This window comes from Cavia porcellus, unplaced genomic scaffold (assembly GCF_034190915.1).
Source record: "Cavia porcellus strain 051 isolate PalLab524CR breed Dunkin Hartley unplaced genomic scaffold, mCavPor4.1 scaffold_19, whole genome shotgun sequence".
Lineage (NCBI taxonomy): Eukaryota > Metazoa > Chordata > Mammalia > Rodentia > Caviidae > Cavia > Cavia porcellus.
This window is the reverse complement of record NW_026947502.1, coordinates 10,934,612-10,949,890: the sequence shown is the minus strand read 5'-3', so window position 1 is coordinate 10,949,890 and position 15,279 is coordinate 10,934,612.

The following is a 15,279-nucleotide window of genomic DNA, read 5'->3' as shown; positions in this document are numbered from 1 at the left end:
CAGACCACCTCTCAATAAACATGCCACCCCCCACAGTCACAGGCAACTACAAACCTGTCTGTATAGATTTGCTTCTTTTGGAAATGTTATATGAATGGATTTCTATCATATGTACCTGGGCTTTTTCCACTTACGATAGTATTTCTAAAACTTGTCCATGTTGTACCATGTATAAGTACTTTTTTTCTTTCTTGATAAAATTGTATCACGTCACATGTACGTGGCAAATTTTGGTTATTCTTTCATTACTTAATGAACATTTGGGATATTTGTAGTTTGGGCTCTTACCAATAGTCCTGCTACAAACATTTCTGCACAAGGATTTACATGGATATATTTTCATTTTCCTGGGAATATCCCTGGAAGTGGACTTGCTGGGTCACATTACAACAGTGTTTAAATATGTAAGGAACAACTAACTTGTTTTCCAAAGCAAGAGCAATTCTATCAATGTGCAACAGCCCTGTCTTAGTGTTTTAGTTTTTCCATATTCTAATCCATACTTACTATCTTCCGGTTTTGTGCTATCTGGTTAATAACTGTTGCCAAAGTTGTGTGTATAAAGTACGACTTCACTGTGGTCTTTATATATATTTCCCAGCTGCATGACAACATTGTGCATCTTTTATGGCTTATTATTCAGTTTTTAACTTCCTAGGTGATAGATAACATCCATTTAAATTATTGTGCAATTTGTAGTTTACTTACTATTATTGAATTGTTATAGCTCTTTACATGGCCTAGATAAAATTTCTGTTAATAATTAAGATAGGAAGCCTGAGATTTAGCACAGCGGTGTAAGTTATCCCTGGTACAAAAAAATAAAAAAGATATGCAAAACAGTTTTTCATTCTGTGTGTTACCTTCTCACCTTTTTTAATGGTCTCTTTTGAAGCACCAAAGTTCTTAACTGGAATAATGATCAGTTTATCTACTTTTTCTTCTCTTGCTGTTTCTGGTATCTCATCTAAGAAATTATCCCCAAAGCATATTTGTGCTTATTTTAAGGCCACAAATATTTATTCTTATGATGTCATCTAAGAGTTTTATACTTTTAGCTCTTATATTTAGGTGTTTGATCTATTGTAGTTATGTGTTGTACATGATATGTGTATAGCTCCCATTTTTTTTCTTTTGCTTATAGTTATCCACAGTTCTGGCATAATTTATTCAAACAAATACAACTTTGTATGAGAAGAGAATGCAGCAACACTCTTTCAGGCAGACGAGCCACATCATTTCTGAGAGATAAAAAGCTGACTGGGTAAAGTAGAATTTAACTCAACTTTGAATGGGTGATGCCGTTTCAAAGAAAAAGAAACCTAAGAGAAATAGAATGTAGCTCAGCCTACAGGGGACCCTGTTTGGTCCCTTTAGCCCCAGCCCTCCCTACCCACATCTCCTAAACCCAAAGCTCTGTATATAGCTCCAAACATCCCTGACCCAGCACTAGCTCCTGGAGTCAAACCTATGTATATAAAACCTTTATTTTAAACTCTGTTGCAGCTGGTTATCTTGTTGGTTTAACCTGAGGTCTTCTTCAACCTAACACTTTCTCTCTGAATCTTTGTGGCATTTGTCAAAGATCCACTGAGTCTAACAATGAAGGCTGCACTATCAACTTTATACTCTGTGAATCCATATGTCTCCCCTATGTGTGTACTATGCTGTCCTGATTTAAAATCAAGAAGTACAACTCCCATCTTTGATGTTCTTCATCACGAATTTTTAAAACATGCAATAAAACTGTTGCTACATAGGTTTGCTTTAAAAGAACTAAATATTCCATTCTATATACAGAGATTGGTAAAGCAAACTAAACATATATGAATGTATATTGCTTGTAAGAAATTCACATCATATCCTATGATACAGATAAACTAAAAGGAAAAGAATCGGAATAATATATAGACAAAAATTAATCTGAGAATATCAGGAGTGAATGCAGTATAATCTGCTACAGATTGTAGAGCAAAAAAAAAAAAAATCTTCTTGTGACCCAGAAGGGATATAATTATTGATAAAAAGCTCATTACACCATGAAAACGTAATGAACTTAAACACATGTACAGCAATCAAAAGAACCTTATAAATAATGCAAACCTGATATGTTTGATAGGAAAGATGAAAAATTCACAATTATGGAATCCAGTGCACTCTCTTTAACAATTGACAAAATTATGCAGAAAATCACCACAAGTTCAGAGGACCTAAAAATTATAGAGTGTAATTGACATTTATAGTATACTCCATCCAACAATAGCAGATCCACTTCTTTTTAAGTGACTATAGAACATTCACCAAAATACAACATATAATGGGAAGCAATATTATAAGCCTTAACATAATGGAATCTAACTAGCAATCAGTAAAAGGAAGAAAGTAGAAATGCCTCTAAGCAAATGAAAATTAAATTATGTACTTCTAAGTAAGCCATATGTCAAAGAGAGATTTCAAATAAATTTTTAAAATATACACAGCTCAATAAAAGCAAAATACTATATGCCAAAATGTGGGTGGCACCAAAGGCAACACTAAGGAAAAAATGTACAGTGATGAAGCTTATGTTAAAAATGATGGAGAGTTGTAAGTCAGTAATACAGCTTTCTAGCAAAATAAGCTGAAAGCAAATGGAAGGAATAAAATAATAAAATAGAAAAATAACAGAGAAAAATCAATGAAACCAAAAGTTTCTTTTAAAATGTCAGTAAATGGATAAATCTCTAGCCAGACTGATAAAAGTAAAAACAGAGAAAACATAACTCATTGATAGTAGACATAAAATAATGGACACCAGTATAGATTCAGTAGCAGTAAAAAAGAGGATGCTACAAACAATCTCATGTGCATAGATTTGACGGCTTTAGAGGCAAATCAATTCAGCGAAAATCACAAACTACCTAGAGTAGACAGAGCAAAGCCCTGTGTCCCCAAAACGCTGGCATTGCAACTCTGGAAAATACTGCAATCTGATCTAACAAAAAGAACTTTGCACTGATGATTAAAGTGAAGGATCTTAAAATGAAGACATATATTATCCAGGTAGACTCAATCTAATCATAAGCTTTTTTACAAGTGGTAAACTCCAGGGCATGGTGGTGCACACCTGTTAACTCAGCTACTCAGGAGGCTGAGGAAAGCCCCAAAGCAAATTTGAGGCGAGCCTGGGGAAGTTGGTGAGACAGTGTCTCAAAATAAACAAATAAAAAATAAAAAGGAGTCTATTGGGCATCTCCGTGTTGTAAACAAAGAAACACTAGTAGGAAACCTTGCTGCACTGTGATCAGAAAACCAGCAGAACAGTTACGTGAGAAAGTTTCAGTGCAGTGAACTTTGCAGGTGAAGGAAAGGGTCCACGAGCTAAGGACAGGAGGCTTTCTCTACAAGCTGGAAAATGCAATGGAATGAGTTTTCCCCTAGCCTTGCAAAAAGCAGCGCAGACTGGCCAACACTATATTCTAATTCTAATGAGACACACATCACTCTTTGGTCCTATAGACCTATAAGATAGTAGCCTTGTGTTTTTCACATGACTAAATGTATGGCCATTTATTTACTAGAAGAGGAAAATAATGTACTACTAAAACTCCACTAAGATAAAACAGAGTATCTGAATAGTCAGTAACCATTACACAAATTGAACATATAATTTAAAAGATCCTGAAAAAGAAATATATTTAAGTCCACACAATTTCAGTGGAGAATCTTACCACGTATTATAAGAATACCAATTTTACACAATCATTTCTAATAAACAGATGATAGAATGCTTCTCAACTTGCTTTATGATTTATGAGCCCAGTATTTTACTCTAGTAAAGGGAGAGAAAATAAAAAGAATAAAAATTATAAACTAGTATCTCTTAAAAATTTAGATGGAAAAAATTCTCAAAAATATGATGAAATAAAAATGAACAGCATGTAAAGAAAATAACCATAACTAAGTGGCTAAGTGAGACCATAATTAAGTGAGATCCATTCCAAAAAAACAAGACAAACTCAACACACAAACCTTGATCAGTGTAATGCATCTAATAACCCAGCCTAAAGAGGAATGAATACATGATAATACTCGTGGACAAAATACAACTACCATTCAGAATTAAAATCCAGAAAGTTCTAAAAGGAGGGGACCCCCACCAACCTGATAAAAAGTACACACAAAAAAACATCTTTTATCTAACATTATACTTAATGACAAAAGACTTAGTGGCCTCTAAAATTAGAGAAAAGACAATAACACTCATTCTTACCAGATATAACTTTACATGGCATTGGAAGTCACAGACACTACAACTAGACAAATAAATAAATAAATAAATAGCAGACAGATTGGAAATACTATAAATATCTCTATTTACACATGACATTATTGTGCATATAGGAAAACTCAGGACAACTTCAAGCATCTTGTGATAAATGAGTTCACCGAGGTTACAGGTTATACAAAATTTAATTACACATCTACATATTAACAGTGAACATGTAGGAACTGAAATTAAGTGCATAATCAAGTGTATAATCACTTTAAAGAAAATAAAGACATTTTGGCATTTTCATATATATAACATCTAGTATAAGTTATATGTTAATGAATAAATTAAAGCAAGTCCTAGATAAATAGAGAAAGTAATATATTCATAAATTGGAGTATGAGACATAGTAAGAGTATCACTTCTCCCCAAATTCATCTGTAGCTTTAAGGAAATGCCTATCAAACTGCCAGCAATTATTTTGGTAGACACAAAATAGCTCACTCCAGAATTTAATTGAAAACACAGAATTTCCTAAGTTTCTAAGACAATTCTGATAAAGAAAAATGGAATAGTATAAATTACTTTTATTGTAAAGTTTACAGTACATATAGCTAAGTATTCATGACTGTGGGGTTGCTGCAAGGATAAGCACATTTTATCAACAACACAAAACTCAAAAGTACATCTACAAAAATATTACCAACTGCTTTATGACAATGTGCAAAATCATTTCAAGTTAGGAAGGTCAGCTTGTCAATAAATGTTCCTGGAGACAGTGGTACCTACAGCAAATAAAATGAACATTCTCCTTCACCTCCACCATTTACACAAAATAATTAATTCAAAATAGAAGAGGAACTGAAATATAAAATGTAAACCTATAAAACTTCTAAAGACAAAAAAGGAAAAATGGAAAGGTTCTAGGCCTAGGGCAGGAGCTGTGGAACAGAATGTCCAAAGCACGATCCATAAAAGCAAAACTTGGGCCTCATTAAATTAAAAATTTTAGTCCCATAAAATGAGAAGAGACTGTAAAAACTATCTATAGACCGAGAGAAATATTTGCAAACCACATACTCAACAATGTAGTCATCACGAACATATACATAAAAGGTATTAACTAAGGGAAACTAAAGCTTCTAGCTTCACTGGACCACAGATGTCTTTAATATCACTCATTTTGGAAGTCACAGAGCTGGACAATACATTATTAACCTCTCAGCAGTTCTGCTATCATTAACTGCTCTGCTGTGTGGGTTATGTTGATGACAATGGCCTAGGTTTTCAGGGGCATGAAAGCCACTTTTGGTGAAAATACGGATTCTTCAACTTATCTTGTGGATGTTCCACGGTGACTTACATGGGATAAAAATGCTTAGCCTACCTCTCTTCATATTGTGCCTGTCTCCTTTACCGTCTTAACCTTTGCTCAAGTTCTGCTTGCTCTCCATGGAGACACGTCCTTTCAGAACAGTTTTGTTCGGAACCCTATTACATGTTTAACTTGAGTCATCACCTTGTCCAACAAGCAGGAGCTGACCTTTTTCTTCAGTCATGGTCTCACAAGTGGACAGTAAAAACCTGACAGCGTAATCAGAAAATGGGCAAAAGATATGAATAGTCATTTTACCAAAGAGGCTATCCAGCTGGAAAATGAGCACATCAGAAGGTGTTCGACATCATTACCCATTAGAAAAGTGCAGATTAAAACCATGATGAGACAGCACAGCACTCCCACAGGATGGCACAAGTGAACAAAATATGACAACATACAAAATCATCAAGGATGCCAACAAACAGGGCCATGCTACATTGATGGCAGTGCTGTAAAATGGTAGAGTCATACTGTAGGCTATTTTAAAAATTAAATATGAAACTACCATATGACACAGAAATCGCACACCTGGACATCTGTCCTATTTATACACTTTGCGTATCCCAGAAAGATAAAATCTTACGTTCTCACAAAAACTGAGACATGAGTATTTAGTGTGGCTTTATTTGGAATTCCAAAAAACTAGAGTTAGCCTAGATATTATTCATGGGACAAACACTTAAATATGCTAAACTACATTTATACTTGAATAGCAATAAAGAACACAGTATAACATATGTAAAACTTGGATGAATCTATAGAAAATGATGCTTTAAAAAGTCCAACACAAAGGCTACAGATGATGATGGTATTCAGTTTATAGAACACTTTAGAAATGACATTTCTAGAAATGAAACACCATCAAGATATGAGGTGGGGAGCACAGCGGGACACAGGGGAAAGATACACGTGGTTATAAAATGTCAACGTGAGGAAATCCCATGAGATTACAATTGTTAATATTTTGCCTGTAGCAAAATTACAAACATGATAAAATTGCGTGGGATTTAAATGCACACAAACACATAGAAATAAGTAAAAATTGAAGAAATCAGGCTAAGGTTTGCACATTTGGTCAACATCAATATCCTTGTTATAAAATTATACCATCATTTTGCAAAATGTTCCCCACTGAGTGAAGGAGCACACTGTACAAGGAATCTCTGTGTTATTTCTTACAACGCTTTGTAAATTATCAATTATCTTTATAAATCTTTAGTTAAAAATAAGCAGAGCTAGGAGTATCACTCAATACTTGCCTCACACAAGGCAAATACTTTTTCTAGCATTTTCCATACCTGCTCTAGTATTTGCCTTGCATGAAGAAGACCTTGAGTTCAATCCCAGCACCAGCAAATGAAGGATTAAGATGACAAAAAGAAAGGGTTTTTTTTGGTTTTTTTTTTTGGGGGGGGGGAGTTTGTTTCTTTTGTGCTTTGTTTTTTTCTTTTTGGTTTGTCTTATTTTTATAACTCACAGCTAGGAAAGTCAGCCAGGAGAGCCAGATATTTAACATACAGATAAAAGGCTAATGAGAAGTTAATCTGTATAATTTCAAAAGATTGCCTGTTTTAGGAGCACCAATCAGAGGCCAAACCAGAATCTTCCACATCAATGTCAGAATGTGAAGCTTCTCCTGGATTTCCAACACCTGCAGTCAATCCTATATCTGGAAAACAAACAGACTGGCAGAGGGGCTTCAAAATAAGAGGTCACACTGAAGGGCTTTATAGAAATTTTCAGGGCAGGAAGGTGTTTTCCAGGTACAGAATAGCCAGGGATGGGGGACCGAGGGGCCCTAAGACCAAAAAAGATTTAAAGATGATCACTGGGAAAGGAGAGAGGAATAGCCACTGCTGACGCAGGCCAGTGCTTGGATAGGACAGGAATTATATGGGAGGTCCCAGCAGTGGAACAGGAAGGCTCCCCTACAGTGGAAGGCACATGGGGGCAAGATTACTATGGAGAAGCTGCTCTCAAATTTCCACTACTCTGGATTCTGAGATTAGAGGAAACTTTGACTTCATCAAAGGAATAAGTTGAATATGCCCTATGATTTAGTTGGCCCTCAGCGCTAACAGCAGGAAGATTTTGTTGTTCAAATGCCTTCTTTTCCAATCAATAATAAAAGTACAGGGCTGGGGCTTCAGATACCAGTTAGTAGGAAAAAAAAATAAAAAACAAATAAGTGGGCTGTTTTTTAAAATGTATTTTTAACTGAGAAAACCATTTTAAAACTGCATTATTTATGGAATATTGTGATGTTTTGATGCATGTCTATGATGTATATTTAAATATGGTTAGATACCCGCTCTCCTTAAACATTTATAATTTCCTTATAAAAACACATTTAAAATCTTCTCTTAGCTCTTTGAAATATGTAATGTCAGTATCTGTAGTCACTGTACTGCGTAAAGACAGATCAGCACTTCTTGATCAACTTGTGCTAGACCTCAGCACCCAGTGACTAAAGCGCCCTCAGCCCTGGCTCCTCCTCTCACTTCCCAGCCTTGGGCAACCAGGAGAGAGAAGTGGCCAGGCTCGGAGGCATCCGAAGCAGGAGAGCCTCACAAAGTCAGGGGCACCTGCAAGGACAGGGAAGAGCTTGCCAAGTGGCCACTTCACCTTATTAGCTTAGCTCTGGAAGTTAAAGCCAAAATACCAGAGAGAAGTCACTCAGAGCCATGCACCTTATTTTAAATGTTTTTCTTGGATCCAGTCACAGGCAGATCCAGAGGAGGAAAAGAGAAGCCAAGAGGGGACAGGCAAAGTTAAATGGCCAGGTATGCTAATCTTCACAAGGATAAAACAGGACTAGTTATTACCGTTTCCCCACAGAACCTTAGCAGCATTAAAAGAGATTCACCACAAATAAAGTGTCCAACCAGCACTGAGCCCATGGTAAACATCAGGGAACGCTAGCTTTTATTTTATTCCTGCTTCTTCTGTAAAGGCATTTTGAGCACCTTGTAGACATATCAACGACATAGTCTTATATATCTTTCAAACACCTGGAACTCCAGATCTCTGTCACAAAATATACCTGGCAACTTCCTATCAGGGAGTCAGGACAGAATCAATTCTAACTCTTTTGCAGCTTATTATGAAGGCTCAGTGTTTAAGTCCAAGTGCTCTGCTATTTCAAACCTATGAAAATATTCAGGAAAAGTTAAATACTCGGAGGGATAGGAAAAATCTGGGATGTTAGAGTGAAAGCACCTACTGCTGATAAATAAAAACATTACAACATGTCAAACACGGAACTTTATCTCAGGGCTAGCTAGTAATTTCCACAAAGTCTGGGGATGCATTTCAGAAGGTGCCTTGAGAGCTATCCATTTTGCTCACTTCTCTCTTCCTACTTCTTAGAAAAAATTTGGAACTTTTATTTTGTACTGAAAAGTGTAATACAGCTCGAGCAGGTGTATACATGTTCACGTTGTCTATTGTATACAATTATGGTGAATGAAGCACATGACATAGTGATGGTGAGGATTATCCCCAGATATGCATAGAAAGAGAACCAAGAACCAAGCATTAGTCAGCTGGGCATGGTGGTACATGCCTACAACCTCTGCTACTCTGGAGGCTGAGGCAGGGGGATCACATGTTCTAGGCCAACTTGGGAAACTTAGTGAGACCCTGTCTTCAACAGCAACAACAATAAATGCTTGGAATATCACTATATGGTAGAGTCCTTGCCAAGCACATGTGAGGCTTTAGGTTGAATCTCCAGTCACACACACACACACACACACACACACACACACACACACGCACGCACGCGCACACACACACACACACACACACTCAGTAAAAGGAAGAAAAAAATCCCCTTGTTTATCAAAGTGAAGCCACATGGAGGAAGGAAAGAAGACAGAAAAAGAAACCTGTGAATTCTGAAGCAACCAAAATAAAACAAAAATGGCAGAAAATGATCCACTTTGATTTCCCAAGGGATCTAAGTCTCTCCCTATGTCAGCATGCTGACCACAAAATAGTTGTTCCGCATACAGTTGGAACTGAATCTAAAATGGGCCCACGGCCAAAATAAATTATTAGTCTACAGCGCTTGGCATATCTAAAGGACAAATCTGGAAAAGGTTCCAGGTTTTTAAAATAGTGAAGCAGATCAACTTAGGATTCCATCTGGGTAGAAGTCCTATGAAGGTTTGTCAATTTGGTTGCTTGAGAGACACTTAGGACAGTTTTGGGTTGCTCTGGTGACTGAATCAGGGGTACTCTGTCCTCATCAGTGATTCAACCATTGATAAGCTCAGTATCTGAGTGGGCTGTAAGGAGGTGAAGCCTGGTTGGAGTTGAGTCCCTGGAAGTGGACTGGAAGGACACACTATTGTTCTCTTGTGTTCTCCTTCCCCTCTTCCCGGCTGCCACAGGCTGAGCAGCTGTTCCCTGGTAGGCCCTTCGGCCATGCTGGTCTTGCCTTGAAGGAGGGTGAATTTAAACTGGACCCACTGGAAACTAAATCTCTCCTCCTTCAAACTGTGAACGTCACTTATTTTGCCCCACAGACAGGAAAGATGACCAATAGCCCATGATTTAACATAGTTTGCAAGACCACCTAAATACATGCCCCCAAAATGTCAAATGGTTTATGGAATGGCCCAGAAAACTAAGTCAATATTTCTTGTTTCTGCTTACTATTTTTTTTACGTTAAAAACAAATTTCTCCAGCTCCCAGTTTCTACCTACTTGGCAACACTTTTGCATTGTCCTTCTATTATACCTGGTATAGATGAAGTTTATATTCTGAAACCTACGTTTTTACACTGCTCATGGAAAACAGCATTAAGAATCCAATCAGTCACATTATGCAATAATTCCATTCTTAGTTCCATTTTTCCCCTCTCATTCTTTAAACAAAAGGTAAATGCAATCTTGTTTCTAAGAATGCCAATTCTAATATATGAATTTCAATACATTCTTTAGCCTACCTTAGTGGTTTCTATGGCTTACAATATGAGTTGGGCATGCATAATTTACAGAATATGACACAACTCCTCCACCACCTGACTCAACTAACAAACAAGAAAACTGTGCTGCAAACTAGGCATTTTGTACATATTCTGTATACGTTGTGTATGCTGAAAATAAGTTTACCTATAAGTGCTTGAATTCAGATGTGAGAAATTCAGCCTTTTAATTTCACTATTCTAAGGAAAGATTTAGTCCGAACTTAAGGTCTAAAAGGAAACAAGCAAATCATACAAGAAAGTAAACATTAACTCTACCAAAATTAGGCACAAGACTTAATAGAAAATGAATTACCACTGTCTCTGCCCCTGTTCCTAACTTTGTTTTGTTTTGCTTTTTAACATCTGAATGATCCTCAACTAAAATTCAAGGCCCTATCACGCTTTTGAACAATAGTAGAGATGAAATACACTCTGCATAATTTAGAAGAATACAGATAAACTCCTGCAAAGTTTTACCCCACTGGCAGGGCGGTGCGGAGGAGCAGTTTTTGCAGGTATTAGAATTTTTAAAAAATTTTCATCAAACTAGTGCTTTAGTTTAGGTGGACATTAAATCTTGATATGTATAGATTTTAGGTCAGTTTTTCAGTGAGTCCAGTGGTACACCAAAGATAGACAGAGCTAGCTGACCACAGTGGTAGGAATTGATATCTTTGAGAAAACATACAGAAAAAAATATACATCTGAGTGCCTTTTTATTACTTTATATTTAATAGTTTCAAAAATCCCACATATTGACATCAGTATTCTATGCATTTAAGTTCATTTAACTCCTAAAATTCCTTCTAATACTTTTTATTTTTATATTAAAAGTATGCATATGTTTGTACTTAAACAATGCTGAAGTTATACCTATAAGATCTAAACAGCTGTATTTAATCTAAACTTGAATAAATCTGATCTTCATGTAACCCTACCACCAAACAAACTTCTCCATTTGCTATCCTCTAGTCATTGAACCAACTTACATTTCAGCACTGAAGTTATTTGAACTTCATTATAAGCACTCAGTTCCCCTGGTCACTATCCAGAGCATCACTTGCATAAAGTTTCATCTTAAAAGTAAACTAAATACTTGTAGATTAGACATCATGAACTCAATCCTCTCTTTTATCACCTGACTTTGGATCTGTGGTTCCCCTGGTCTAGAAGATAGAAATACTCTTTCAGTTGTTTCAAAACTTCTCAACAACGCAATCATACAAACAACCAACTCCAGGGAAATCTAGAATTTAATCTCATCAGACTGCTCCAAAGTTTTGACCAATACTTAGCTATATAAGGATCCAAAGCCATACTTCCTAGCCTAGGGATTCAAAACTCTTCAAGGCCCCACTACACATTTCCCATCTCCTATGATGTAAATACAAAGTGTTGCCCAAAGATTCATGTGTCAAAGAGAATTAATTCTCAATGTAGTAAATTCCAGAGGCGGGCCCCAGAGAGGTATTTAAATCATAAAGGCTCTAAAGGAGTAAATAGCTGAATGGGCCATTAGGGGGTGGGGCCAACTGGAGGAAGTGGGTCACTGGGGTGTAACCCCAAAGAATATGTCTGGTCTTTGGCTCTTTCCCTCTCTGACTCCTATCTGCTGGGAGGTAAACTGCTTTGCCCAGCCAATCCCCATGACGATATTCTCCCTCACCACAGGCCAGAAGTAAGGCACCAGGTGACCACAGACTGGAACCTCAGAAATCTTAAGCCAAGATAAACATTTTCTCCTTTCATGATCTCCAGGGTTTTATCACAGTGATGTAAAGGTAACTAACATACTATCTACCCTTATTTTCTACTGCATCTGAGGCTAGAAACAGCTCAGTAGTAGAAGGCTTGCCTACCATACAAGAGATCTTGGGTTTGATCCTCAGCACCACAGGAAAAGAGCGAGAGGAAAGAGGAAAAAGATCTGTTATTTCTATTCCTGCACACCTTTTAGCCTAGGAGGTTAATTAAGCAGGCAATAAGACTAACTCATTTCAAAATTTAATTTCTAAAATCACTGAAACAAAAAACTCTTCCTAATATTTCAGGGTTATTGTTTTATATAAAGATCTTTTATTTTATAAATGATATTTTATTCATTAATCTATGAGCATCATAGGAGAATATTTGACCAGAACTATCTTTTGACTACCATACGCATAAAGATAATTTATGGTCGGAGGGTACCTCAGTGCTCTCATGGGGAGAAGTGCCAAATCTGAATTCCATTAACAGCTAAAATAAGAAAGGAAGAAACATAGCAAGATCAAAAATAAGGAAACAGATCATAAGTCGGTTTTCAAAGCAAATTCAGATATTCTATTATCTACTGTAAATAATCACAAAAAAACCTTGTGTTAAATTGTATACTTGCATCTCAAGCGTTATATCAGTATACTGCTTCCTAGGTAACAAAGGAAAAAACTACATAAACTCACTGTTCTTTTCTGCTTTCTCTTTCTGATAGAATATGACCCTAACTTAATTAACTTGTGTTCCTGTCGCCAGACTAGGTTTTGCTTGATAAGCCTATTCATTCACCAGCTGGGGTAACTGAATCAATGAAACTGCTCTAAACAAAAATGAAAAACAAAACCAAATACTTTCTTGATTCTAAAAGATGATTCACAACTGCAGAAATTTGGAAACTGGAAACCATGGGGAAGTACAAAAGAAAACATAACCACTTTTCATTTTGCAGTACAGGTTGACCACCCATTATTCAAATGATGTCAGGTTTTTTTTTATATTTTCTAATATTTGCATTTATATAATAAGTTAGTTTGGGTTTGCAATCCATCATAATATAAAATTAAGTATGTTTTATAAACACCTTACACACATAGTCTAAAATATACTGTTTTACAGTAAGTTTTGGGAAGAAGGATTATTTAATATGCTGCTCTAACATACACAAAGGCTTGGTCAGAATCTACTCAGTTTGTGAAGGAGAGGTAAATCATGATAGGTATCTTCAATGAAGAAGCACACATAATCTAGTTAGCCTTTTTTCTCTTCTTAGCAACCTTAGTAATGATTCTGTGGATGTATTATTTCATCAGCCATTGTAAAATAACCTAACATTTTCTTCATTTATTGTTTAATTATATCCAACAAAAGCTATCTTTTCCATATCAACTATTGGATTTGTGCAAGAAATTTAGGATGAGCCAGGCATGATGACACATGCTTGGTATCTGAGGCAAGAACATCACAATTCTAAGCCTGGGAAATCTGGCAACACAGAGAATGCTGTCCATTTCTCCTTCCTCCCAAAACTGGCTGAACATGTAGCTTGGGGCAAAGATCCTGGGTTTAATCCTTGGTACTTCTTTCATTTTCAAAACAGTAAGTTGATTCCCAACCATATTAAAAGTGTCTAGTGACTTCTTTAAAATCACTCTTAAAAGGGGCTGGGGATTTAGCTCAGCCACATAAGCACCTGCCTTGCAAGCAGCTGGATGTGAGTTCGATCCCCAGTACAGGGCAGGGGGGCAGATTCTTAGCAATGAATGCATGAGTTTAAACATATCTGATGTTTTCTAATCACTATGATTACTGTATTTATTGATGCTAAAATTTCTTCATCAGCAGCCAGTAGAAGCCTCTTTTTCACATTTACTGAGGTAATTTTGTGTGTTGAGCTTACATTTTTAAAAGTTTTATTGGTGTATGTGGGTGACACATAACAATTACATGCATCTTGGAGAACTGGTGCATACACACACAGCATCTGATCATTTTCCCTTCCACTTCCCTCCTGACCCTCACCTCTTCCTTCTTCCCTATAGCAGGTGAGGTCAGAACTTTCTTTCTAGATTTAAAAAAATTAGATTATAAGGGACTTTGCAGTTTATGACTTTTGTCAGGTTCTTAGAAGTCAATGTTGGTATTTTACATATTCCTCCAATACCACAACTTACTCTTGGTCAGATTTGTTACATGCAAGTGGAAGAACTTCTCAGCCCTCCTGGCTGCTGAGCTACAGTGAGCGATCCTGATGTGAAGAGGGACCTGCCCAACTGAGGTCCCTACAAGCACTTACTGACGGCCTCTTCAGCACACAACATCATGCTAGTTCACACCTATATTTTGAAATAGGTTTGTTAGGGTTTCCATTAAAATATACACATTACAGGTATACCGCAGTTCATGAACAATTTGTGAACAATTTGATTCACAAACAGAAGCATTTGACAAATTTCACTTCCATTTGTGAACTCTGCATCAGGTGACAAACATGATCATGGAACAAATTAAGTTCACAAACCAAAGCAAAACTGTAGTCTAAAAACTGTTCCCTTATATATCTTTTCTTTGCAATGTAGCAAGAATACAGATATAAAAGAGATAAATCTCCATAAAATTATATCACCATGAATATATGAGAAATATAATTCCCAACCTGTTAGATGTCAAATATACAAGTTTGTGGTCCTACATCAATCAAGGAATGAAGTTGTGAACCAAAAGAAGTTAGGAGAATTTTATTAGAAATAAGGAAAGAAAAATAACTCCTCGATTTCCAGAAGGGGTCCTGAATTGAGAGGTCTTGAAGTCCTTTGTCAGGGGTAATTCATATAGCAAAGTCACAATGTGGGCACAACATGGGTCAAACTATAATCAGCCTATAGGATTATAAGTATATATACTTAGCTTATATTGATCCA